This window comes from Dendrobates tinctorius, unplaced genomic scaffold (assembly GCF_039654945.1).
Source record: "Dendrobates tinctorius isolate UK_male_01 unplaced genomic scaffold, ASM3965494v1 ptg000076l, whole genome shotgun sequence".
NCBI classification, from domain to species: Eukaryota; Metazoa; Chordata; class Amphibia; order Anura; family Dendrobatidae; genus Dendrobates; species Dendrobates tinctorius.
Window position 1 is genome coordinate 2976527 of NW_027361744.1, and position 27818 is coordinate 3004344.

Below are 27818 nucleotides of genomic sequence, written 5' to 3' on the forward strand. Positions count from 1 at the left end.
AGTAAAAGCATAACTGCTTGTCCTTCCGGCGTTTCCTCTCCGTATCCTTCAGGGAGAGGGCGCCTACATCCATGGGCTCAGGGGCAGTCTCTTTTCCACTGGGGAATAATGGAGTATCCACCTGCATCACCCCTCTGGCCCGCAGCCTGCGGTCCATCCGGACGGCCTGGGTCATGGCGTCCTCGAGAGAGTTAGGTGGGGGATGTAACGCCAAGGCATCCAGCCGCTCGGACAAGCCTCTGCGAAAGAGTCCTCGGAGTGCGGCGTCGCTCCAAGAGACCTCTGCCGCCCAGCGGCGGAACTCAGAACAAAACCACTCAGCTGTGTGTTTCCCCTGACAGACACTCATCACCATGTCCTCTGCCAATCGCACTCGGTCAGGTTCATCATAAATGTGCCCAAGGGCCTCAAAGAATGCGTTCACTAACATACGTTCAGGAGCAGAGGAAGACAGAGAGAAAGCCCATGCTTGCGGAGCCCCCCGAAGTAGGGAAATAATGACCCCCACCCTCTGGAACTCATCCCCAGAAGAGCGGGGCCTTAGAGAAAAAAAAAGCTTGCATCCTTCTCTGAAAGACCTGAACTCCTTTTTATCCCCTGAGAAAAGGTCTGGTAACTTGACCTGAGATTCGGGGGATGCTAATGACACATCCCTACCCCCAGAACCAGAAGCCCCTGCATCAACAGCCCCCTGCACAGTAACCACCAACTGTTGCTGGGTATGGGCCATCGTGCGTTGTTCCACATTGAGCTTATGGAACATTTGGGTCAGGTGCTTGACCTGATCAGCCAAGGCTTGTATGGGATCCATGAGGATAACACACACTTTTTTTTTTTTTTCTTCAGAAAAAAAAAAACTGAAAGGGTCAGTTATAATGTCAGAGACACCGCACTGCACTTGCTCATAGAGCCAGTACGCGTGTCCTGAGTACAGAAGCAGTGCTAAACGAGGTACAGGAGGAATAAACAGACGGGAGGTCAGACAAAGCCAAAGGTCATACACAGGATCACAGTACAGTACCAGGAATGAGACAGAGCGGATAATCAGGGCCAAGCAGAGATCAAAACCAAACAGACATATAAGGTACCAGGCAGAATCCAAAGCGATATCCAGAGAACAGACCGAGTCATACACAGAGAATCAAGTAACCAGAACACAGCACAAACACACTCAGGGGTCACCACACAAATGCCAAGGGCAAGAGTATAACTGACAGGGATGGGAGCGTCCTGAGGCTATAAGAAGCCTCCCCCAGACCCAGGGAGAGGCCACAATCATAGCCCCAGGTGTGCAGGTAAGCCTGCATTGGGATCACAACCTTTAACCCCAGAAATGCCAGTCATCAGCACTGGTTCCAAACATTAACCCCACGTGTGCGAGTCAAACCCGCACTGAGATCATGACAATGAGCCTGTACATCGATTCCTATATACAGTATGAGGCTGCATATAGCCTCCTATATAAAGTATGAGCCCACATAGCCTCCTGTATACAGTATGAGGCCGCATATAGCCTTCTATATACAGTATGAGCCTGCACATTGCTTCCTATATACAGTATGAGGCCACATATAGCCTCCTATATACAGTATGAGCCTGCACATCGCTTCCTATATACAGTATGAGGCCACATATAGCCTCCTATATACATTATGAGCACCCACATATAGCCTCCTGAATACAGTTTTTGCCTCCTATATACAGTATGAGCCTGCACATTGCTTCCTATATACAGTATGAGCCTGCACATAGCCTCCTATATACAGTATGAGCCTGTACATCACTTCCTATATACAGTATGAGCACCCACATATAGCCTCCTATGTACAGTATGAGCCTGCGCATTGCTTCCTATAAACAGTATGAGCATCCACATAGCCTCCTAAGTACAGTATGAGCCTGCACATCGCTTCCTATAAACAGTATGAGCCTGCACATCGCTTCCTATAAACAGTATGAGCCTGCAAATCGCTTCCTATATACAGTATGAGCCCACATATAGCCTCCTGAATACAGTATTTGCCTCCTATATACAGTGTGAGTCCCCATATAGCCTTCTATATACAGTATGAGCCTGCACATCGCTTCCTATATACAGTATGAGGCCACATATAGCCTCCTATATACAGTATGAGCACCCACATATAGCCTCCTGTATACAGTATGATGCTGCATATAGCCTACTATATACAGTATGAGCCTGTACTTCGCTTCCTATATACAGTATGAGGCCGCATATAGCCTCCTATATACAGTATGAGCACCCACATATAGCCACCTGAATGCAGTGTTTACCTCCTATATACAGTATGAGCCTGCACATTGCTTCCTATATACAGTATGAGCCTGCACATAGCCTCCTATATACAGTATGAGCCTGTACATCGCTTCCTATATACAGTATGAGGCTGCATATAGCCTTCTATATACAGTATGAGCCCACATAGCTTCCTGTATACAGTATGAGGCCGCATATAGCCTTCTATACACAGTATGAGGCCGCATATATTCTCCTATATACAGTATGAGCCTGCACATCTCCATTACCATCTGTACTCAGTGCCCTGGTTTGCAACTCAAAATGTGAGTAAAAGCGTAAAGACTGCACCCCGCTGTGTTCTCCTGTTTATTTGCTGCATCACCTCAGCCCTGCATTACACCCCCCTTGTCTTGTAGACGAGTCACGGTCCCAGAAAGCCGGCAGAGGAGGGGAGCAGCAGGTCACAGAGGCCACCAGCTTCCAGCACACCATACTCACATGCCTGTACGCCTCTCCGCTACCTTAGGCGTGGAGCGCATATTCAGTACCTTAATGAGCTTTACCACGTGATCACTCGTCAGGAAGAGCTGCAGGCTCCGGCAGCCAGAACGAGCTGCAAAGCCACCAGGGAGGTAAAAAGGATGGTTTTACCAGTTATAGGGCGTGCTGGGTCTGCTGGACAATTGTTTCTCCAAGGATCATTGTGGATACAGGGACCTCATTGCCTACTGATCAGGAACCAGGAAGCCCTGGATGAGATCTGGAGTTTCCTATTGAATAATGAATGTTTTGAATTTTCTCCAAAAGTAAAGTAGTTGTAAACTCATCCTTTTAGAAACTTTTTTGGGCTGTTGAGAGGAGTAAAAAAACATCAAAAATTTCAATCCTGCATGATTCTACCAAGAAATGTGAGTGTTCATTCAAACCGCTGGTTTTTGCTATTTTGGGCCCTATTGAATAATTAATGTTTTGATTTTTCTCCAAAAGTAAAGTAGTTGCAAACTCATCCTTTTAGAAACTTGTTTGGGCTGTTGAGAGGAGTAAAAAAAAATCAAAAATTTCCATCCTGCACGATTCTACCAAGAAATGTGAGTGTTCATTCAAACCGCTGTTTTTTGCTATTTTGGGCCCTATTGAATAATGAATGTTTTGAATTTTCTCCAAAAGTAAAGTAGTTGCAAACTCATCCTTTTAGAAACTTGTTTGGGCTCTTGAGAGGAGTAGAGAATCATCAAAAATTTCAATCCTGCACAATTCTACCAAGAAATGTGAGTGTTCATTCAAACCGCTGTTTTTTTTTCTTTTGGTTTCTATTGAATAATGAATGTTTTGAATTTTCTCTAAAAGTAAAGTAGTTGCAAACTCATCCTTTTAGAAACTTGTTTGGGCTGTTGAGAGGAGTAAAAAAACATTAAAATTTTCAATCCTGCACGATTCTACCAAGAAATGTGATTGTTCATTCAAAACGCTGCTTTTGCTATTGGGCTCTATTGAATAATGAATGTTTTGAATTTTCTCCAAAAGTATGATTCACATAAAGTGAAGGCGGCGAGTACCGGACGTGAGGGAGATCTGGCTGCAACATCTGTCACCCCATTGATCTGGCTGGCTAGGCGGTATGGCTGATCTGGCTGGCTAGGCGCTATGGCTGATCTGGCTGGCTAGGCCTTATGGCTGATCTGGCTGGCTAGGCGGTGTCCCCTTCCTCCCATTGTGGAGTGATGAAGCTCCAGGTCTCCAGACACATCAAGTATGGCTTCCGTCTATGGCTGAATGACTTATGGTTCTGGAATCTTCTCCTGCATCATAGATGCATGTGTTTATGACATCAGCGCAGTTGCCATAGTTATCACAGGTGTTTTATACTGTGGTTTCATTGGCTAGAAAGTCCCTCTCAGTGTTCCAAAGAATTAACCCTTGAATGACTGGTATTGTGCCTTTCTCCAGAAGCCTGTAAAATAAACTTGTCACTAGACAGGACCATTATCATTATTATATTTTAAAGTTGCCCCAACCAAAGTCTAATAAGTGAGCGCATCTAGAGTTGATGTGTAACAAGTGCAATCATTCCATTAAGCCCTACTAAATGCATAAATGCACAATATGAGAACAGAGCAGTCTCATAGAAAATTAATGATACCAAGGTAAATGCAGTTAGATATGGGATGCTATATAGGGGCTCATACTGTATATAGGAGCTATATGGGGACTCACACTGTATATAGGAGGCAAACACTGTATTCAGGAGGCTGTATGGGGACTCACACTGTATATAGGAGGCAATATGGTGGCAAACAATGTATTCAGGAGGCTATATGTGAGTGCTCATACTGTATATAGGAGGCTATATGGGGACTCACACTGTATATAGGAGGCAAGCACTGTATTCAAGAGGCTATATGTGGGCTCATACTGTATATAGGAAGCAATTTGCAGGTTCATACTGTTTATAGGAAGCGATGTGCAGGCTCATACTGTACATAGGAGGCTATGTGGATGCTCATACTGTTTATAGGAAGCAATGCGCAGGCTCATACTGTACATAGGAGGTTATATGTGGATGCTCATACTGTATAGCTATATGAGGCTATATGCAGCCTCATACTGTATATATGAAGTGAAGTACAGGCTCATACTGTATATAGGAGGCACAAACTGTATTCAGGAGGCTATATGTGGGTGATCATACTATATATACTGTAGGAGGCTATGTGGGCTCATATTGTATATATGAAGCAATGTGCAGGCTCATACTGTATATAGGAGACTATATGCGGCCTCATACTGTATACAGGAGGCTATGTGGGCTCATACTGTATATAGGAGGCTATATGCAGCCTCATACTGTATATAGGAAGTGATGTACAGGCTCATACTGTATATAAAAGGCTATGTGCAGGCTCATACTGTATATAGAAAGCAATGTGCAGGCTCATACTGTATATAGGAGGTAAACACTGCATCAGGAGGCTATATGTGGGTGCTCATACTGTATATAGGAGGCTATATGCGGCCTCATACTGTATATAGGAGGCTATATGCAGCATCATACTGTATACAGGAGGCTATATGTGGGTGCTCATACTGTATATAGGAGGCTATATGTGGCCTCATACTGTATATAGGAATCGATGTGCAGGCTCATACTGTATATAGAAGGCTATATGGGGACTCACACTGTATATAGGAGGGAAATACTGTATTCAGGAGGCTACATGTGGGCTCATACTGTATATAGGAAGCGATGTGCAGGCTCATACTGTTTATAGGAAGCGATTTGCAGGCTCATACTGTACATAGGAGGCTATGTGGATGCTCATACTGTTTATAGGAAGCAATGCGCAGGCTCATACTGTACAAAGGAGGCTATATGTGGGTGCTCATACTGTATATAGGAGGCTATATGCGGCCTCATACTGTATATAGGAAATGATGTACAGGCTCATACTGTTTATAGGAGGCTATGAGCAGGCTCATACTGTATATAGGAAGCAATGTGCAGGCTCATGCTGTATATAGGAGGCAAAAACTGTATTCAGGAGGCTATATGTGGGTGCTCATACTGTATATAGGAGGCTATATGCGGCCTCATACTGTATATAGGAAGCGATGTGCAGGCTCATACCGTACATAGGAGGCTATATGTGGCCTCATACTGTATATAGGAAGCGATGTGCAGCCTCATACTGTATATAGGAGGCTATGTGGGCTCATATTGTATATAGGAAGTAATGTGCAGGCTCATACTGTATATAGGAGACTATATGCGGCCTCATACTGTATATAGAAGGCTATATGCGGCCTCATACTGTATACAGGAGGCTATGTGGGCTCATACTGTATATAGGAGGCAATATGCAGCCTCATACTGTATATAGGAAGCGATGTACAGGCTCATACTGTATATAGTATAAAGTGCAAATATATCCCAAATACTGGAAAAAATTCTTCAAAGGCTCAACTCACTGGAAATATAATAGCAAAAAAAATATCATAAATGAGCTATTAAGCATCACAATAGATCAAAATTGGAGTTTTTCAAGCTAAATTATTTATTTAGAATAATTAACAGAGCATAAATGCTAAATGCAAGTTACAGCAGACATAAACACAATATAATTAAACCAGCACCTTATCATTTTCACTTTTAACAGCCAATCAGAGCGATTGTAGACATGTGGGGGTGAAGCCACCCCACCTGTGGAGAAGTACAAAGCCCCCTGTGTGTGTGGGTCGGGTGGGGTCACTAAAAGGTCAGTCACCCGACCCGCAGGAGGGCAATTAATTCATGACGCCACATAGGCGTCACTGGTCAGATTGGCACAGCTTTTCATGATGCCTATGTGGAGTCATTGGTCGGGAAGGGGTTAAAGGAGCATACACGCCTTTGCACAGTGGGGGTATTAATATTTTCTATGGGACACTAATTTTTGGGGGAGGGAGTAATCATAGTAATGGCACAGTTTTTTAAAATATTGGGGTCAGTATCCTATGCCTCAGGTAAGCAGAGTGGGGAGTTTTTGTAGGTTGGGAACAAAATGAGACATCAGTAGAAATGTGAGATGTCAAATGTGTTTTTGTTGTAATCTGTGCAGATGAGTTGTGGCTGGAGAAGTGGTAATGGAGGTCTGGGCCTGATGAAAAAGACAGGAAAAGTGAGCGACCCAAATCAGAAAGATTGTCAGCTGTAAGGTTCTATATATAACTACTGTACTCACGTGTATGTTCTGTGGGACTAGTATCTACCAATATACGATAACAGTAAGATGGTAATATTGCTCTTTTTAGTAGACTATTTTTTTATTTAGTGACCGCTAAATTTGTTTCAGTCTATGTAGTAGTAGGTGTATGGTGGTGTCATTGGTCTCTGTATAGTGTTTTGTTATATAAAGGTAATGGTTATATTATATTATGTATTTGCTGAGTAGTGGTGATGGTGGTGGACATTGAGTAGTTTTATTGTTTAGGTCTTTTATAGTAGTAATTTTGATAATATTGGTCTTTGCATTGTATGTTTTTGGTTAGCAACAGTGGTATACTGTACTTATATATCTATAGATGCTCTTTAGATGATTATAGGGGGTCAGATGGGTAGACATGCACTTTGAGGCATGGACCCCTGAACTTTTAGAACCCTAGCAATGTCCCTGCTGTAATGTGTGTTTACTTGTCAGTGTTTCTAGAGATATATGTATGTTTGTCAGTAAGCTCAGCTATGGTACCATATCTAAGCAGTAAGCTTGGTTCTGGTTCTGTATTGATGTAGTAATCTAGTTTCTTGTACCATATGCATGCCGTAAGCTTGGTTCTGTTCCCATATCTGTGAAGTAGACATATTAAGCTTGGTTCTGCTCCCTTATATCTGTAGTAAACTCGGTTCTGCTCCCTTATCTCTGTAGTAAGATCGGTTATGCTCCCATAGCACTGTAGTAAGCTCGGTTCTGCTCCCATGTCTCTCTCGTAAGGTTGGTTCTGCTCCCTTATCTACATAGTAAGGCTCGTTTCACACTAGCGTTTGATCGCGCAGCGCATCGTGCACACGCGCAATGTCCCCCTATCTTTAACATGGTGATCGCAGGGTCTTGCGAATGTACGCGCTCTTCAGCGTTTAGCGTGCGCTGCGCATTTTACAGGTGTGCGCCCAGACGCGACGTACGCTACATGTTGCATTTTTTTTCCGGCGGCATCGTTAAAAAAATCGCGCTCGCACGTGTGCGCCCAAAAATAGCATTACAGTCTATGTGGTTGCTGATGAGCGCTTGGCACCGCGCACGTCAGCGCCTTGTGCGCACACGCGATTTGAGTAAACAATGACTAGACACTTGTCTAGAACTCCCCCTAAACAAGCAACATTGTTTTGGAGGAGTGTACATAAAAGAATGTGTCTTCAGGGTCAGACAATTACTCTACATAATGCCTTGCAGAGACCAGACAAGCATTCTACAAGAGCCTTCTACCTGTGGATTCAAGCTTCAGGAGCCAAAATGTGAGTATTCTTAAAAATAATGTCTGTGTGTCCTGTACAATTTATTATGTACTAATGTATTTTTTGCTTTCTTTTCAGCATGTCTTCTTCCGGATCGGTCTATTCGCCATCTCGGCAAGAACTGGCCCAAGCTCATCGTGAGGTGAGAATCTTGCTGCCTTTTGATAAGTATAGCTGCCTCTAGAAATGTATTTTAATTTTTTCTTTCTTTACAGACATCGGACACGGGAAGTGAAAATGGAGTGCGGGAGCGGTCTGTACGGGAGCAGTCGGAGCGGTCTGAGCGGGATCCGTCTGAGGATTCTGAGCGGGAGCAGCATAGTCAAGTCGTGGCGAGGAGACCCAATGTGAGTATATATATATTTTTTTTCTGTCTTTCTTTCTCTTGCTTCTTTTCTGTTTCTTTTTGTATCTTTTCCAAACTTCTAAACATTCTATATTTTTTTTTCTAGGTTCCACAGCGGGATGACGAAGAAGTCTACACAGACAACGAGCACCTCATCCGCCTCGTTGAGGAGCGCATCCCATTGTGGGACAGCCGTGACCAGCAGTACAAAGACACAGTGGTGACCCGGCAGCTCTGGAATGAGGTGGCCGCAGTGATGGATGGCTTGGACAGTGCCTCTGCAGCTTCAAAAAGGGTGTTCAGTAAGTATAAAGATGCTCTGTGATATAGCATTTATTTTTGGACCTGATGGTGCTGATGTGTTTTTTGCAAGATATATTCTTGCATTAAACACACCAATGCCTGGTGGAAAACTGTGATTGATTTGTGTCTTGAACTGCTGCATTGTTTTTTGGACCTGACGGTGGTGGTGTTTTTTTGGCAAGATATATTCTTGCATGAAAACCACCAAAGCCTTGTTGAGAACTTTGATTGATTTGTGTCTTCAACTGCTGCATTGTTTTGTGGACCTGACTGTGGTGGTGTATTTTTGGCAAGATATATTCTTGCATGAAAAGCACCAATGCCTTGTTGAGAACTGTGATTGATTGGTATTTTCAACTGCTGCATTGTTTTGTGGACCTGACGGTGGTGGTGTTTTTTGGCAAGATATATTCTTGCATGAAAAGCACCAATGCCTTGATGAGAACTGTGATTGATTTGTGTCTTCAACTGCTGCATTGTTTTGTGGACCTGACGGTGGTGTTTTTTTTGGCAAGATATATTCTTGCATGAAAAGCACCAATGATGGAATCCTCTGTTTGAAAATTTTTTAGCAACTGAGCTATGGATTTCATTACAACATGATCTGTTGGTAGACCTTGTGGAGTGGATTTGGGGAATGCTGCTGGATCTAGTGTGTTCAATATTACTAGAATGTAGAGACTGCTGTGGAAAAGACAAGTCATATAGGTATTATCTACATGACTTGGAGTCAGACACACTCCAAATAGAAAGACAGGCTTGTCTCCCTTTGAAGTCCTGTTTGGTAGTGCACCAAAGACTGGTCTGTACTTCCCACAGGTGCTACAAATGCAACACGGTTCTATGACAGCCTATGTCCAGGCCTTGCAGGAAAGACTTAAAGTGGTGCATAAACATGTGTTCTCATCCATTCCAGATCCTAATGTCAGTGCAGATGTGCATCAGCTCAATCCAGGTGATTGGGTGGTTATACGCAGACACGTGAGAAGGAGCCTGAACCCATGATTTGACGGCCCCTTCCAAGTCCAGCTGTCCACATCCACCTCAGTAAAACTTGAGTCACTGCAAGAAGGTCCTTTCAACAGCAGAATGACTGTTCTCCTAATCACCTTGCTGGCAGTGGCAGGGTTACTGCACTCTACAGAGACACAGGACAAACTCTTAAATGCTGACTGGGACAACAAACTTACTCAACATCATGCTCTTCTTATAAAAGACATGGAAGGACAGAAACCAAAAGACTGTTGGATCTGTACACACAGCCCAGTATCTGCAAGGACTATACCATACTTAGCCTTACCTATGGAGCCATGGAATAATAATAAATCTAATAATAATCTTTATTTTTATATAGCGCTAACATACTCTGCAGCGCTTTACAGTTTGCACACATTATCATCACTGTCCTCAATGGGGCTCACAATCTAAATTATTCAATAGGGCCCAAAATATCAAAAACCAGCGGTTTGAATGAACACACATTTCTTGGTAGAATCATGCAGGACTGAAATTTTTGATGTTTTTCTACTCCTCTCATGAGCCCAAACAAGTCTCTAAAAGCATGAGTTTGCAACTACTTTACTTTTGGAGAAAATTCAAAACATTCATTATTCAATAGAGCCCAATAGCAAAAATCAGGTTTTGAATGAAGAATCACATTTCTTGGTAGAATCATGCAGGATTGAAATTTTTGATGTTTTTTTACTCCTCTCAACAGCCCAAACAAGTTTCTAAAAGGATGAGTTTGCAACTACTTTACTTTTGGAGAAAATTCAAAACATTCATTATTCAATAGGGACCAAACTATCAAAAACCAGCGGTTTGAATGAACACACATTTCTTGGTAGAATCGTGCAAGACTGAAATTTTTGATGTTTTTCTACTCCTCTCATGAGTCCAAACAAGTCTCTAAAAGCATGAGTTTGCAACGACTTTACTTTTGGAGAAAATTCAAAGCATTCATTATTCAATAGAGCCCAATAGCAAAAATCAGGTTTTGAATGAAGAATCACATTTCTTGGTAGAATCATGCAGGATTGAAATTTTTGATGGTTTTTTACTCCTCTCAACAGCCCAAACAAGTTTCTAAAAGGATGAGTTTGAAACTACTTTACTTTTGGAGAAAATTCAAAACATTCATTATTCAATAGGGCCCAAAATATCAAAAACCAGCGGTTTGAATGAACACACATTTCTTGGTAGAATCATGCAGGACTGAAATTTTTGATGTTTTTCTACTCCTCTCATGAGCCCAAACAAGTCTCTAAAAGCATGAGTTTGCAACTACTTTACTTTTGGAGAAAATTCAAAACATTCATTATTCAATAGAGCCCAATAGCAAAAATCAGGTTTTGAATGAAGAATCACATTTCTTGATAGAATCATGCAGGATTGAAATTTTTGATGTTTTTTTACTCCTCTCAACAGCCCAAACAAGTTTCTAAAAGGATGAGTTTGCAACTACTTTACTTTTGGAGAAAATTCAAAACATTCATTATTCAATAGGGCCCAAAATATCAAAAACCAGCGGTTTGAATGAACACACATTTCTTGGTAGAATCATGCAGGACTGAAATTTTTGATGTTTTTCTACTCCTCTCATGAGCCCAAACAAGTCTCTAAAAGCATGAGTTTGCAACTACTTTACTTTTGGAGAAAATTCAAAACATTCATTATTCAATAGAGCCCAATAGCAAAAATCAGGTTTTGAATGAAGAATCACATTTCTTGGTAGAATCATGCAGGATTGAAATTTTTGATGTTTTTTTACTCCTCTCAACATCCCAAACAAGTTTCTAAAAGGATGAGTTTGCAACTACTTTACTTTTGGAGAAAATTCAAAACATTCATTATTCAATAGGGCCCAAACTATCAAAAACCAGCGGTTTGAATGAACACTCACATTTCTTGGTAGAATCGTGCAGGACTGAAATTTTTGAAGTTTTTCTACTCCTCTCATGAGCCCAAACAAGACTCTAAAAGGATGAGTTTGCAACTACTTTACTTTTGGAGAAAATTCAAAACATTCATTATTCAATAGAGCCCAATAGCAAAAACCAGCGTTTTGAATGAAGAATCACATTTCTTGGTAGAATCATGCAGGATTGAAATTTTTGATGGTTTTTTACTCCTCTCAACAGCCCAAACAAGTTTCTAAAAAGATGAGTTTTGCAACTGCTTTACTTTTCTAGAAAATTCAAAACATTCCTTATTCAATAGGGCCCAAAATATCAAAAACCAGTGGTTTGAATGAACACTCACATTTCTTGGTAGAATCATGCAGGACTGAAATTTTTGATGTTTTTCTACTCCTCTCATGAGCCCAAACAAGTCTCTAAAAGCATGAGTTTGCAACTACTTTACTTTTGGAGAAAATTCAAAACATTCATTATTCAATAGAGCCCAATAGCAAAAATCAGGTTTTGAATGAAGAATCACATTTCTTGGTAGAATCATGCAGGATTGAAATTTTTGATGGTTTTTTACTCCTCTCAACAGCCCAAACAAGTTTCTAAAAGAATGAGTTTGCAACTACTTTACTTTTGGAGAAAATTCAAAACATTCATTATTCAATAGGGCCAAAATATCAAAAACCAGCGGTTTGAATGAACACACATTTCTTGGTAGAATCATGCAGGACTGAAATTTTTGATGTTTTTCTACTCCTCTCATGAGCCCAAACAAGTCTCTAAAAGCATGAGTTTGCAATTACTTTACTTTTGGAGAAAATTCAAAACATTCATTATTCAATAGAGCCCAATAGCAAAAATCAGGTTTTGAATGAAGAATCACATTTCTTGGTAGAATCATGCAGGATTGAAATTTTTGATGGTTTTTTACTCCTCTCAACAGCCCAAAAAAGTTTCTAAAAGGATGATTTTGCAACTACTTTACTTTTGGAGAAAATTCAAAACATTCATTATTCAATAGGGCCCAAAATATCAAAAACCAGCGGTTTGAATGAACACACATTTCTTGGTAGAATCATGCAGGACTGAAATTTTTGATGTTTTTCTACTCCTCTCATGAGCCCAAACAAGTCTCTAAAAGCATGAGTTTGCAACTACTTTACTTTTGGAGAAAATTCAAAACATTCATTATTCAATAGAGCCCAATAGCAAAAATCAGGTTTTGAATGAAGATTCACATTTCTTGGTAGAATCATGCAGGATTGAAATTTTTGATGTTTTTTTACTCCTCTCAACAGCCCAAACAAGTTTCTAAAAGGATGAGTTTGCAACTACTTTACTTTTGGAAAAAAAATTCAAAACATTCATTATCCAATAGGGCCCAAACTATCAAAAACCAGCGGTTTGAATTAACACACATTTCTTGGTAGAATCGTGCAAGACTGAAATTTTTGATGTTTTTCTACTCCTCTCATGAGCCCAAACAAGTCTCTAAAAGCATGAGTTTGCAACTACTTTACTTTTGGAGAAAATTCAAAACATTCATTATTCAATAGAGCCCAATAGCAAAAATCAGGTTTTGAATGAAGAATCACATTTCTTGGTAGAATCATGCAGGATTGAAAATTTGATGGTTTTTTACTCCTCTCAACAGCCCAAACAAGTTTCTAAAAGGATGAGTTTGCAACTACTTTACTTTTGGAGAAAATTCAAAACATTCATTATTCAATAGGGCCCAAAATATCAAAAACCAGCGGTTTGAATGAACACACATTTCTTGGTAGAATCATGCAGGACTGAAATTTTTGATGTTTTACTACTCCTCTCATGAGCCTAAACAAGTCTCTAAAAGCATGAGTTTGCAACTACTTTACTTTTGGAGAAAATTCAAAACATTCATTATTCAATAGAGCCCAATAGCAAAAATCAGGTTTTGAATGAAGAATCATATTTCTTGGTAGAATCATGCAGGATTGAAATTTTTGATTGTTTTTTACTCCTCTCAACAGCCCAAACAAGTTTCTAAAAGGATGAGTTTGCAACTACTTTACTTTTGGAGAAAATTCAAAACATTCATTATTCAATAGGGCCCAAAATATCAAAAACCAGCGGTTTGAATGAACACACATTTCTTGGTAGAATCATGCAGGACTGAAATTTTTGATGTTGTTCTACTCCTCTCATGAGCCCAAACAAGTCTCTAAAAGCATGAGTTTGCAACTACTTTACTTTTGGAGAAAATTCAAAACATTCATTATTCAATAGAGCCCAATAGCAAAAATCAGGTTTTGAATGAAGAATCACATTTCTTGGTAGAATCATGCAGGATTGAAATTTTTGATGTTTTTTTACTCCTCTCAACAGCCCAAACAAGTTTCTAAAAGGATGAGTTTGCAACTACTTTACTTTTGGAGAAAATTCAAAACATTCATTATTCAATAGGGCCCAAACTATCAAAAACCAGCGGTTTGAATGAACACTCACATTTCTTGGTAGAATCGTGCAGGACTGAAATTTTTGATGTTTTTCTACTCCTCTCATGAGCCCAAAAAAGACTCTAAAAGGATGAGTTTGCAACTACTTTACTTTTGGAGAAAATTCAAAACATTCATTATTCAATAGAGCCCAATAGCAAAAACCAGCGTTTTGAATGAAGAATCACATTTCTTGGTAGAATCATGCAGGATTGAAATTTTTGATGGTTTTTTACTCCTCTCAACAGCCCAAACAAGTTTCTAAAAGGATGAGTTTGCAACTACTTTACTTTTCTAGAAAATTCATAACATTCCTTATTCAATAGGGCCCAAAATATCAAAAACCAGTGGTTTGAATGAACACTCACATTTCTTGGTAGAATCGTGCAGGACTGAAATTTTTGATGTTTTTCTACTCCTCTCATGAGCCCAAACAAGTCTCTAAAAGCATGAGTTTGCAACTACTTTACTTTTGGAGAAAATTCAAAACATTCATTATTCAATAGAGCCCAGTAGCAAAAATCAGGTTTTGAATGAAGAATCACATTTCTTGGTAGAATCATGCAGGATTGAAATTTTTGATGGTTTTTTTACTCCTCTCAACAGCCCAAACAAGTTTCTAAAAGGATGAGTTTGCAACTACTTTACTTTTGGAAAAAATTCAAAACATTCATTATTCAATGGGGCCCAAAATATCAAAAACCAGCTGTTTGAATGAACACACATTTCTTGGTAGAATCATGCAGGACTGAAATTTTTGATGTTTTTCTACTCCTCTCATGAGCCCAAACAAGTCTCTAAAAGCATGAGTTTGCAACTACTTTACTTTTGGAGAAAATTCAAAACATTCATTATTCAATAGAGCCCAATAGCAAAAACCAGCGTTTTGAATGAAGAATCACAATTCTTGGTAGAATCATGCAGGATTGAAATTTTTGATGGTTTTTTACTCCTCTCAACAGCCCAAACAAGTTTCTAAAAGGATGAGTTTGCAACTACTTTACTTTTCTAGAAAATTCAAAACATTCCTTATTCAATAGGGCCCAAAATATCAAAAACCAGTGGTTTGAATGAACACTCACATTTCTTGGTAGAATCGTGCATGACTGAAATTTTTGATGTTTTTCTACTCCTCTCATGAGCCGAAACAAGACTCTAAAAGGATGAGTTTGCAACTACTTTACTTTTGGAGAAAATTCAAAACATTCATTATTCAATAGAGCCCAATAGCAAAAACCAGCGTTTTGAATCAAGAATCACATTTCTTGGTAGAATCATGCAGGATTGAAATTTTTGATGGTTTTTTACTCCTCTCAACAGCCCAAACAAGTTTCTAAAAGAATGAGTTTGCAACTACTTTACTTTTGGAGAAAATTCAAAACATTCATTATTCAATAGGGCCCAAAATATCAAAAACCAGCGGTTTGTATGAACACTCACATTTCTTGGTAGAATCGTGCAGGACTGAAATTTTTGATGTTTTTCTACTCCTCTCATGAGCCCAAACAAGACTCTAAAAGGATGAGTTTGCAACTACTTTACTTTTGGAGAAAATTCAAAACATTCATTATTCAATAGAGCCGAATAGCAAAAATCAGGTTTTGAATGAAGAATCACATTTCTTGGTAGAATCATGCAGGATTGAAATTTTTGATGTTTTTTTACTCCTCTCAACAGCCCAAACAAGTTTCTAAAAGGATGAGTTTGCAACTGCTTTACTTTTGGAGAAAATTCAAAACATTCATTATTCAATAGGGCCCAAAATATCAAAAACCAGCGGTTTGAATGAAGAATCACATTTCTTGGTAGAATCATGCAGGATTGAAATTTTTGATGGTTTTTTACTCCTCTCAACAGCCCAAACAAGTTTCTAAAAGGATGAGTTTGCAACTACTTTACTTTTGGAGAAAATTCAAAACATTCATTATTCAATAGAGCCCAATAGCAAAAATCAGGTTTTGAATGAAGAATCACATTTCTTGGTAGAATCATGCAGGATTGAAATTTTTGATGTTTTACTCCTCTCAACAGCCCAAACAAGTTTCTAAAAGGATGAGTTTGCAACTCCTTTACTTTTGGAGAAAATTCAAAACATTCATTATTCAATAGGGCCCAAACTATCAAAAACCAGCGGTTTGAATGAACACACATTTCTTGGTAGAATCGTGCAAGACTGAAATTTTTGATGTTTTTCTACTCCTTTCATGAGCCTAAACAAGTCTCTAAAAGCATGAGTTTGCAACTACTTTACTTTTGGAGAAAATTCAAAACATTCATTATTCAATAGAGCCCAATAGCAAAAATCAGGTTTTGAATGAAGAATCACATTTCTTGGTAGAATCATGCAGGATTGAAATTTTTGATTTTTTTTACTCCTCTCAACAGCCCAAACAAGTTTCTAAAAGGATGAGTTTGCAACTACTTTACTTTTGGAGAAAATTCAAAACATTCATTATTCAATAGGGCCCAAAATATCAAAAACCAGCGGTTTGAATGAACACACATTTCTTGGTAGAATCATGCAGGACTGAAATTTTTGATGTTGTTCTACTCCTCTCATGAGCCCAAACAAGTCTCTAAAAGCATGAGTTTGCAACTACTTTACTTTTGGAGAAAATTCAAAACATTCATTATTCAATAGAGCCCAATAGCAAAAATCAGGTTTTGAATGAAGAATCACATTTCTTGGTAGAATCATGCAGGATTGAAATTTTTGATGTTTTTTTACTCCTCTCAACAGCCCAAACAAGTTTCTAAAAGGATGAGTTTGCAACTACTTTACTTTTGGAGAAAATTCAAAACATTCATTATTCAATAGGGCCCAAACTATCAAAAACCAGCGGTTTGAATGAACACTCACATTTCTTGGTAGAATCGTGCAGGACTGAAATTTTTGATGTTTTTCTACTCCTCTCATGAGCCCAAAAAAGACTCTAAAAGGATGAGTTTGCAACTACTTTACTTTTGGAGAAAATTCAAAACATTCATTATTCAATAGAGCCCAATAGCAAAAACCAGCGTTTTGAATGAAGAATCACATTTCTTGGTAGAATCATGCAGGATTGAAATTTTTGATGTTTTTTTACTCCTCTCAACAGCCCAAACAAGTTTCTAAAAGGATGAGTTTGCAAATGCTTTACTTTTGGAGAAAATTCAAAACATTCATTATTCAATAGGGCCCAAAATATCAAAAACCAGCGGTTTGAATGAAGAATCACATTTCTTGGTAGAATCATGCAGGATTGAAATTTTTGATGGTTTTTTACTCCTCTCAACAGCCCAAACAAGTTTCTAAAAGGATGAGTTTGCAACTACTTTACTTTTGGAGAAAATTCAAAACATTCATTATTCAATAGAGCCCAATAGCAAAAATCAGGTTTTGAATGAAGAATCACATTTCTTGGTAGAATCATGCAGGATTGAAATTTTTGATGTTTTACTCCTCTCAACAGCCCAAACAAGTTTCTAAAAGGATGAGTTTGCAACTCCTTTACTTTTGGAGAAAATTCAAAACATTCATTATTCAATAGGGCCCAAACTATCAAAAACCAGCGGTTTGAATGAACACACATTTCTTGGTAGAATCGTGCAAGACTGAAATTTTTGATGTTTTTCTACTCCTTTCATGAGCCCAAACAAGTCTCTAAAAGCATGAGTTTGCAACTACTTTACTTTTGGAGAAAATTCAAAACATTCATTATTCAATAGAGCCCAATAGCAAAAATCAGGTTTTGAATGAAGAATCACATTTCTTGGTAGAATCATGCAGGATTGAAATTTTTGATGTTTTTTTACTCCTCTCAACAGCCCAAACAAGTTTCTAAAAGGATGAGTTTGCAACTACTTTACTTTTGGAGAAAATTCAAAACATTCATTATTCAATAGGGCCCAAAATATCAAAAACCAGCGGTTTGAATGAACACACATTTCTTGGTAGAATCATGCAGGACTGAAATTTTTGATGTTGTTCTACTCCTCTCATGAGCCCAAACAAGTCTCTAAAAGCATGAGTTTGCAACTACTTTACTTTTGGAGAAAATTCAAAACATTCATTATTCAATAGAGCCCAATAGCAAAAATCAGGTTTTGAATGAAGAATCACATTTCTTGGTAGAATCATGCAGGATTGAAATTTTTGATGGTTTTTTACTCCTCTCAACAGCCCAAACAAGTTTCTAAAAGGATGAGTTTGCAACTACTTTACTTTTGGAGAAAATTCAAAACATTCATTATTCAATAGGGCCCAAACTATCAAAAACCAGCGGTTTGAATGAACACTCACATTTCTTGGTAGAATCGTGCAGGACTGAAATTTTTGATGTTTTTCTACTCCTCTCATGAGCCCAAAAAAGACTCTAAAAGGATGAGTTTGCAACTACTTTACTTTTGGAGAAAATTCAAAACATTCATTATTCAATAGAGCCCAATAGCAAAAACCAGCGTTTTGAATGAAGAATCACATTTCTTGGTAGAATCATGCAGGATTGAAATTTTTGATGTTTTTTTACTCCTCTCAACAGCCCAAACAAGTTTCTAAAAGGATGAGTTTGCAACTACTTTACTTTTGGAGAAAATTCAAAACATTCATTATTCAATAGAGCCCAATAGCAAAAATCAGGTTTTGAATGAAGAATCACATTTCTTGGTAGAATCATGCAGGATTGAAATTTTTGATGTTTTTTTACTCCTCTCAACAGCCCAAACAAGTTTCTAAAAGGATGAGTTTGCAACTACTTTACTTTTGGAGAAAATTCAAAACATTCATTATTCAATAGGGCCCAAAATATCAAAAACCAGCGGTTTGAATGAACACACATTTCTTGGTAGAATCATGCAGGACTGAAATTTTTGATGTTGTTCTACTCCTCTCATGAGCCCAAACAAGTCTCTAAAAGCATGAGTTTGCAACTACTTTACTTTTGGAGAAAATTCAAAACATTCATTATTCAATAGAGCCCAATAGCAAAAATCAGGTTTTGAATGAAGAATCACATTTCTTGGTAGAATCATGCAGGATTGAAATTTTTGATGTTTTTTTACTCCTCTCAACAGCCCAAACAAGTTTCTAAAAGGATGAGTTTGCAACTACTTTACTTTTGGAGAAAATTCAAAACATTCATTATTCAATAGGGCCCAAACTATCAAAAACCAGCGGTTTGAATGAACACTCACATTTCTTGGTAGAATCGTGCAGGACTGAAATTTTTGATGTTTTTCTACTCCTCTCATGAGCCCAAAAAAGACTCTAAAAGGATGAGTTTGCAACTACTTTACTTTTGGAGAAAATTCAAAACATTCATTATTCAATAGAGCCCAATAGCAAAAACCAGCGTTTTGAATGAAGAATCACATTTCTTGGTAGAATCATGCAGGATTGAAATTTTTGATGTTTTTTTACTCCTCTCAACAGCCCAAACAAGTTTCTAAAAGGATGAGTTTGCAACTACTTTACTTTTGGAGAAAATTCAAAACATTCATTATTCAATAGGGCCCAAAATATCAAAAACCAGCGGTTTGAATGAACACACATTTCTTGGTAGAATCATGCAGGACTGAAATTATACTGTATATAGAAAGCTATATGGGGACTCACACTGAATGAATGAAGTGATTAAACAGAGTCAGCATGGGTTTGTAACTAATAAGTCATGTCAGACTAACTTAATTTCCTTCTATGACGGTATCACTGATTGGGTGGATCAAGGAAATGCTGTAGATATAGTATATCTTGACTTCAGCAAAGCATTTGACAAAGTCTCTCATACAATCCTTATTGAAAAAATGACTAAGTATGGAATGGACAAGGCAACTGTTAGGTGGATTCATAACTGGCTTAGTGATCGGACCCAAAGAGTGGTCGTAAATGGCTGCACATCCAGTTGGAAGAATGTCTCAAGTGGGGTACCACAGGGCTCTGTCCTGGGCCCTGTATTGTTCAACATCTTTATCAACGATTTAGATGAAGGAATTGAGGGTAAACTGATTAAATTTGCTGATGACACAAAGCTAGGAGGGATAGCTAATACTAGAGAAGAGAGAGAGAGGATTCAAAAAGATTTAAATAAACTGGAGAAGTGGGCAGCAACTAACAGAATGGTTTTTAACAGGGAGAAATGCAAAGTACTACATCTGGGCAATAAAAATGAAAAAAGCATATATAGAATGGGAGGAATAGGGCTAAGTGACAGCACATGTGAAAAAGACTTGGGTATACTAATAGATCACAGACTGAATATGAGTCAACAGTGTGATGCAGCAGCAAAAAAGGCAAATGCAATTCTAGGATGTATTAACAGAAGCATACAGTCTAGATCACGTGAAGTCATTATTTCCCTCTACTCCTCTTTGGTCAGACCTCATCTGGAATATTGTGTCCAGTTTTGGGCACCACATTTTAAAAAAGACATCAACAAACTGGAGCAAGTTCAGAAAAGAGCGACCAGAATGGTGACCGGTCTGCAAACCATGTCTTATGAGGAAAGGTTGCAGGATTTGGGAATGTTTAGTTTGCAAAAGAGAAGACTGAGAGGAGACTTAATAGCTGTCTACAAATATCTAAAGGGCTGTCACATTGTAGAAGGATCAACTTTATTCTCATTTGCACAAGGAAAGACTAGAAGCAATGGGATGAAACTGAATGGGAAGAGACACAGATTAGATATTAGAAAAAACTTTTTGACAGTTAGAGTGATCAATGAGTGGAACAGGCTGCCACGAGAAGTGGTGAGTTCTCCTTCAATGGAAGTCTTCAAACAGAGGCTGGACAGACATCTGACTGGGATGATTTAGCGAATCCTGCTTTGAGCAGGGGGTTGGACCAGATGGCCCAGGAGGTCCCTTCCAACTCTATGATTCTATGATTCTATGACTGTATATAGGAGGCAAATACTGTATTCAGTAGGCTATATGTGGGCTCATACTGTATATAGGAAGCGATTTGCAGGCTCATACTGTTTATAGGAAGCGATGTGCAGGCTCATACTGTATATAGGAGGCTATGTGGATGCTCATACTGTTTATAGGAAGCAATGCGCAGGCTCATACTGTACATAGGAGGCTATATGTGGGTGCTCATACTGTATATAGGAAGCTATATGCGGCCTCATACTGTATATAGGAAGTGATGTACAAGCTCATACTGTATATAGGAGGCAAAAACTGTATTCAGGAGTCTATATGTGGGTGCTCATACTGTATATAGGAGACTATATGCAGCCTCATACTGTATATAGGAAGCGATGTGCAGGCTCATACCGTACATAGGAGGCTATATGTGGCCTCATACTTTATATAGGAAGCGATGTGCAGGCTCATACTGTATATAGGAGGCTATGTGGGCTCATATTGTATATAGAAGCAATGTGCAGGCTCATACTGTATATAGAAGGCTGTATGTGGCCTCATACTGTATACAGGAGGCTATGTGGGCTCATACTGTATATAGGAGGCTATTTGCAGCCTCATACTGTATATAGGAATCGATGTACAGGCTCATACTGTATATAGGATAAAGTACAAATATATCCCAAATACTGGAAAAAATTCTTCAAAGGCTCAACTCACTGGAAATATAGTAGCAAAAAAAATCTCATAAATCAGCTATTAAGCATCACAAGAGATCAAAATTGGAGTTTTTCAAGCTAAATAATTTTTTTAGAATAATTAACAGAGCATAAATGCTAAATGCAAGTTACAGCAGACATAAACACAATATAATTAAACCAGCACCTTGACAGTTAATAAAGTTTTTATCTGTATAAAACATGTAGTTTCTTTGCTTTCCTTTCACAAATAGAATGCATAGTAAACAGCAAACTCCCCATTTACATAATATGTATGCCCAGATAAGGTTTTGCATACAATAAGTGCTCAGAGTAAACTGCTGAATATAAAGTGCACAAGTGCCTTGTATCAAATAAGCCTGGTAGGCGTTAAGTGTACACAGAGTAAAAACTGTCTATACAAATTCCAGAGTAAGATACAAGGACTGCATTAGAAAGTAACAACTTACATGTGTAGTGTATGTCGCTGTAAAACCTGCCGCCCCTACGCGCGTTACGCCGCAGCTTCCTCAGGAGGCGTGGTTTACAAGTGCCCCGGATCTAGTTTATATAGTGCGGTCAACCAATAAACCGCTTTCCCTAATAAAGCTTGTAAAATTCAGGACCTGCGCTGTAGTGTCCACAATGACGTCAATAGTATCCAGTTCTAAACGTCCACAGCATTATCGGCGCATGCGCTGTTGAGTCCCCACTATGAACAGGGAGTCTATGATCAGCGCTCATCAGCATGAAAGCGACTCAAGCTGCAAAACAGCCAGAGACAGCCACATACCAGACTGAGCACGTCAGACGGCTCCTAGGGAGGACAGAACTGGGCATGCGCTCAAGTGAGGACAAGAAAATAAAATAATTATGAAGAATAATAATCACTACTTAAAGTGATAGCAAGTGTTGAAAGTGAGGGGATAAAACATAATGATGCTGAAATAATTATAGCGGTGTGTATGAACCATTAAAGTGAATATGCCTGACATAGAGTGCAAAGGCACACACATATGTGTCAATTATAAGCACACTATGCAAGCAATAAATTTTATAACTATAACAACTATATATCATGTCTCTGTTAAAAAACAAATGTACATAAAAATAACACATGGCATTCAATACATACATCAAATGTCATATATCATAAAGTAATTATACACACAATTATGTATAATGCATAATACATAGCACAAATACACAAAGAAAATTGTGAAAAAAATAAATGAGTGAAAAAAATATATATAAAAATAAAACAAATAAAAATGTAAATGAAATAAACAAAAAAGAAAAAATGAATAAAAATGTGAACAAATATGAAATATTGAAGACCCAATGGGTACGAAAAGAGCCGTAGATTTCTTGTGAGAGGAGTGTTTCTTCATAAAATCTTGAAATGCCCTCAACAATGAATTCCATGCCAGATCATATATTGCGATGCGAAGAGTACTGGAGTATAAGCACAGGAAAAGCACAGGAAAAAATAATTAAAAACCGAAAACTAAAACCAAGACTAAAATGATACCCATACGATTTTTACAGAAAGGACCCAAAACCATTACTCTCATTCAATCATTTTTTTTTTGCTACTGTATATAGGAGGCTATGTGCAGGCTCATACTGTATATAGGAAGCAATATGCAGGCTCATACTGTATATAGGAGGTAAATACTGCATTCAGGAGGCTATATGTGGGTGCTCATACTGTATATAGGAGGCTATATGCGGCATCATACTGTATATAGGAAGCAATGTGCAGGCTCATACTGTATATAGAAGGCTAAATGCAGCCTCATACTGTATATAGGAGGCAAATACTGTATTCAGGAGGCTATATGTGGCCTCATACTGTATATGGGAAGCGATGTGCAGGCTCATACTGTATATAGGAGGCTATATGCGGCCTCATACTGTATGTAGGAGGCTATATGCGGCCTCATACTGTATGTAGGAGGCTATATGCGGCTTCATACTGTATGTAGGAGGCTATATGCGGCCTTATACTGTATATAGGAAGCAATGTGCAGACTCATACTGTATATAGGAGGCAATTCAAAAGCAGGAAATATCCAGCTACAGATCCAGGGAAAAATTGTTAAAAACAAAAAATGAAGGATAGCGATAAAGTGGCGCCTGTGTAAAAGGTTTTGTAACTGCTGCGACTCTAGATACCAACCACAAGGAAATCGAAAGGATTATAAATATTTGTGATAGACTCGCGCTGAAAAAACCAAGATGTGGGAGAAAAGCTAGTCACTTATTAATGAGACAAATAGAAGAATATTTAATAGGTAAAACCTGACAAGAATAAACAATAAACTGCAGTTAGCCCAATCGTGGGGATAAATAGCTGAGAAATAAATAGTGATTATTATATCTTAATGAATATATTGCAACTCGCCCAGTACAAAGCTGTGAAAAAAATGGTGGTTAATGGAAATAGTAAGTATTGCACTCAAACAGTTGATTAACCAAGGAGAGATGGCATGTACCCGAATAGAATTCTCCTAGAAGTAAAGGGTGAAAATATTAAATGGTCATAAGTAGAGTTGAGCGATACCGTCCGATACTTCAAAGTATCGGATCGGAATGGATCGGCCGATCTTTAAAAAAAGTATCGGTATCGCCGATTCCGATACCGGAAGTCCCATTCAAGTCTATGGGACTTCCGGTATCGGAATAAGAAAAACCCTGTTTTTGCCTTGTACAGCCTCTCTGGGGTCTGTACGGGCCTTTCGGGGGGCTGTGCCGGCCTGCCAGGGGGTCTGTGCAGGCTCCGGTGGGCTGTGCCGGCCTGCCGGGGGGCTGTGCCGGCCTGCCGGGGGGCTGTGCAGGCTCCGGGGGGCTGTGCCGGCCTGCCGGGGGGCTGTGCAGGCTTCGGGGGGCTGTGCCGGCCTGCCGGGGGGCTGTGCCGGCCTGCCGGTGGTCTGTGCAGGCTCCGGGGGGCTGTGCCGGCCTGCCGGGGGGCTGTGCCGGCCTGCCGGTGGTCTGTGCAGGCTTCGGGGGTCTGTGCAGGCATCGTCCGATGGGACTACAAGTCCCATCGGGCGATGCCTGCTACCATGACAGTGATTGACACATTAGCCAATGATGGGACAGTAGTAGTCCCATCATCCGGCTAATGTGTTAAATGTTAAAAAAAAAAAAAAAATACTACATACATACTACATACATACTACATGCATGCTACATACATACTACATGCTACATACATACTACATGCTACATACATACTACATATATACTACATGCATGCTACATACATACTACATGCTACATACATACTACATATATACTACATGCATGCTACATACATACTACATGCTACATACATACTACATGCTACATACATACTACATATATACTACATACATACTACATATATACTACATACATACTACATACATGCTACATACATACTACATACATACTACATGCATGCTACATACATACTACATACATACTACATACTACATGCATGCTACATACATACTACATGCTACATACATACTACATGCTACATACATACTACATATATACTACATGCATGCTACATACATACTACATGCTACATACATACTACATATATACTACATGCATGCTACATACATACTGCATGCTACATACATACTACATGCTACATACTACATATATACTACATACATACTACATACATGCTACATACATGCTACATACATACTGCATGCTACATACATACTACATACATACTACATGCATGCTACATACATACTACATACATACTACATACATACTACATGCATGCTACATACATACTACATGCATGCTACATGCTACATACATACTACATACATACTACATACATACTACATACATACTACATGCTACATACATACTACATATATACTACATGCATGCTACATACATACTATATGCTACATACATACCACATACATGCTACATATATACTACATACATACTACATACATACTACATACATACTACATGCATGCTACATACATACTACATACATACTACATACATACTACATGCATGCTACATGCATGCTACATACATACTACATGCATGCTACATTCATGCTACATACATACTACATGCTACATACATACCACATACATACTACATACATACTACATGCTACATACATACTACATATATACTACATGCATGCTACATACATACTACATGCTACATACATACCACATACATACTACATACATGCTACATGCTACATACATACTACATATATACTACATGCATGCTACATACATACTACATATATACTACATGCATGCTACATACATACTGCATGCTACATGCATGCTACATACATACTACATACATACTACATGCTACATACCACATATATACTACATACATACAATACATTCATACAATACATACATAGACATACAGTACATATAACATAGAGTAACATACTTACCAATACTTGTCACATTGTTCCCCGAAGCCATTGTCTTTTCCGGAATAAATATTAACATAACAAACCACAAAAATACTCACCCACGATCCGAAGCAGTCCACGAGTGTGTCCCACGACGATCTTGGGTAGAGAACTGCAGCATCAGCTGATGCTGCCGTTCTCTACGGGCTGCAGGAATCCAATGACGGAAGGTAGGTATCCTTCCGCACTGTATTCCTCCGCCACTTAAAAAAAAAAAAGTCCCTAGTCTCACTTTATGCCATTGCTGTGTGGGAATTTCATGATGACGTCAGGCTTTCAATCAACTTTGAACTTCCGATTCCGATGCCGAATTCCGATATTGAAAAAATATCGGAAGTCGGTATCGGAATTCCGATACAGCAAGTATCGGCCGATACCCGATACTTGCGGTATCGGAATGCTCAACACTAGTCATAAGCAATATGTCCCGGACCTGAAGAAAGAAGCTGAGTTTTCCGAAACGCGTTGGTTTCGGCCCTTTTTGCCACCCGTACCTCCATCTAGCAGCAGTTACGCGGCACCACGTGATCCACCGCGTCACACAGGTCCTGCTCCTACTGCACATCTGCCGGGACGCAGCTATCGACCAGTGTGACCGGATCCCTGCCGACAGCTGGAGCGCAGGAGCGCTGGTCTCACACTACACCTCGGCATATCGCCGCATCTTCCAGGTCCGACTTTTACTGCACCAGCCAGAACGCAGTCACCGGATTCTACGCAGACCATCGGAGGTATTGTGAGTAGCAACACTCACATACAACTATATATGGTGAAATCACCTTGTACTGTTCAGTGCGCTATTTCACAGGGCACGAGCCCTCCACTCATTGGAGAAAGTACTTGGTGTATCTGTCATCGGCCGGGGCAGCTCTCCCCATGGCTATAGACATTGGACTATTTTATGAATGCACGTTTATACCAAGCATTAACTATGGACTAAGGATATAATCATACTCTTTATGCCAGGACATATTGCTCATGACCATTTAATATTTTCACCCAATTGTGTGTTCTATGTACCAATTAACCCTTTACTTCCTGCCGCTCTTATTTGCAGCCTCTAGGAGAATTGTATTCGGGTACATGCCATCTCTCTTGGTTAATCAACTGGTTGAGTGCAAAACTTAATGGAAATAGTAACTACCATTTTTTTTTCACAGCTTTGTACTGGGCGAATTGCAATATATTTATTAAGATATACTAATCACTATTTATTTCTCAGCTATTTATCCCCACGATTGGGCTAACTGCAAATTATTGTTTATTCTTGTCAGGTTTTACCTATTACCGTATATACTCGAGTATAAGCCGACCCAAGTATAAGCCGAGGCACCTACTTTTGCCACGAAAAACTGGGTAAACTTATTGACTTGAGTATAAGCCGGGTGTGCATTGACCACTCATCCCTACCGTGGTATGCATGGTTCCCCCGTCCCTGTCATTGTATGCATGGCTCCTTATCCCCTATCTTTGTATGTATGATTCCTGTTAAGAAAAAAACCATCCTATTTACCTGCCTGGGCGCAGT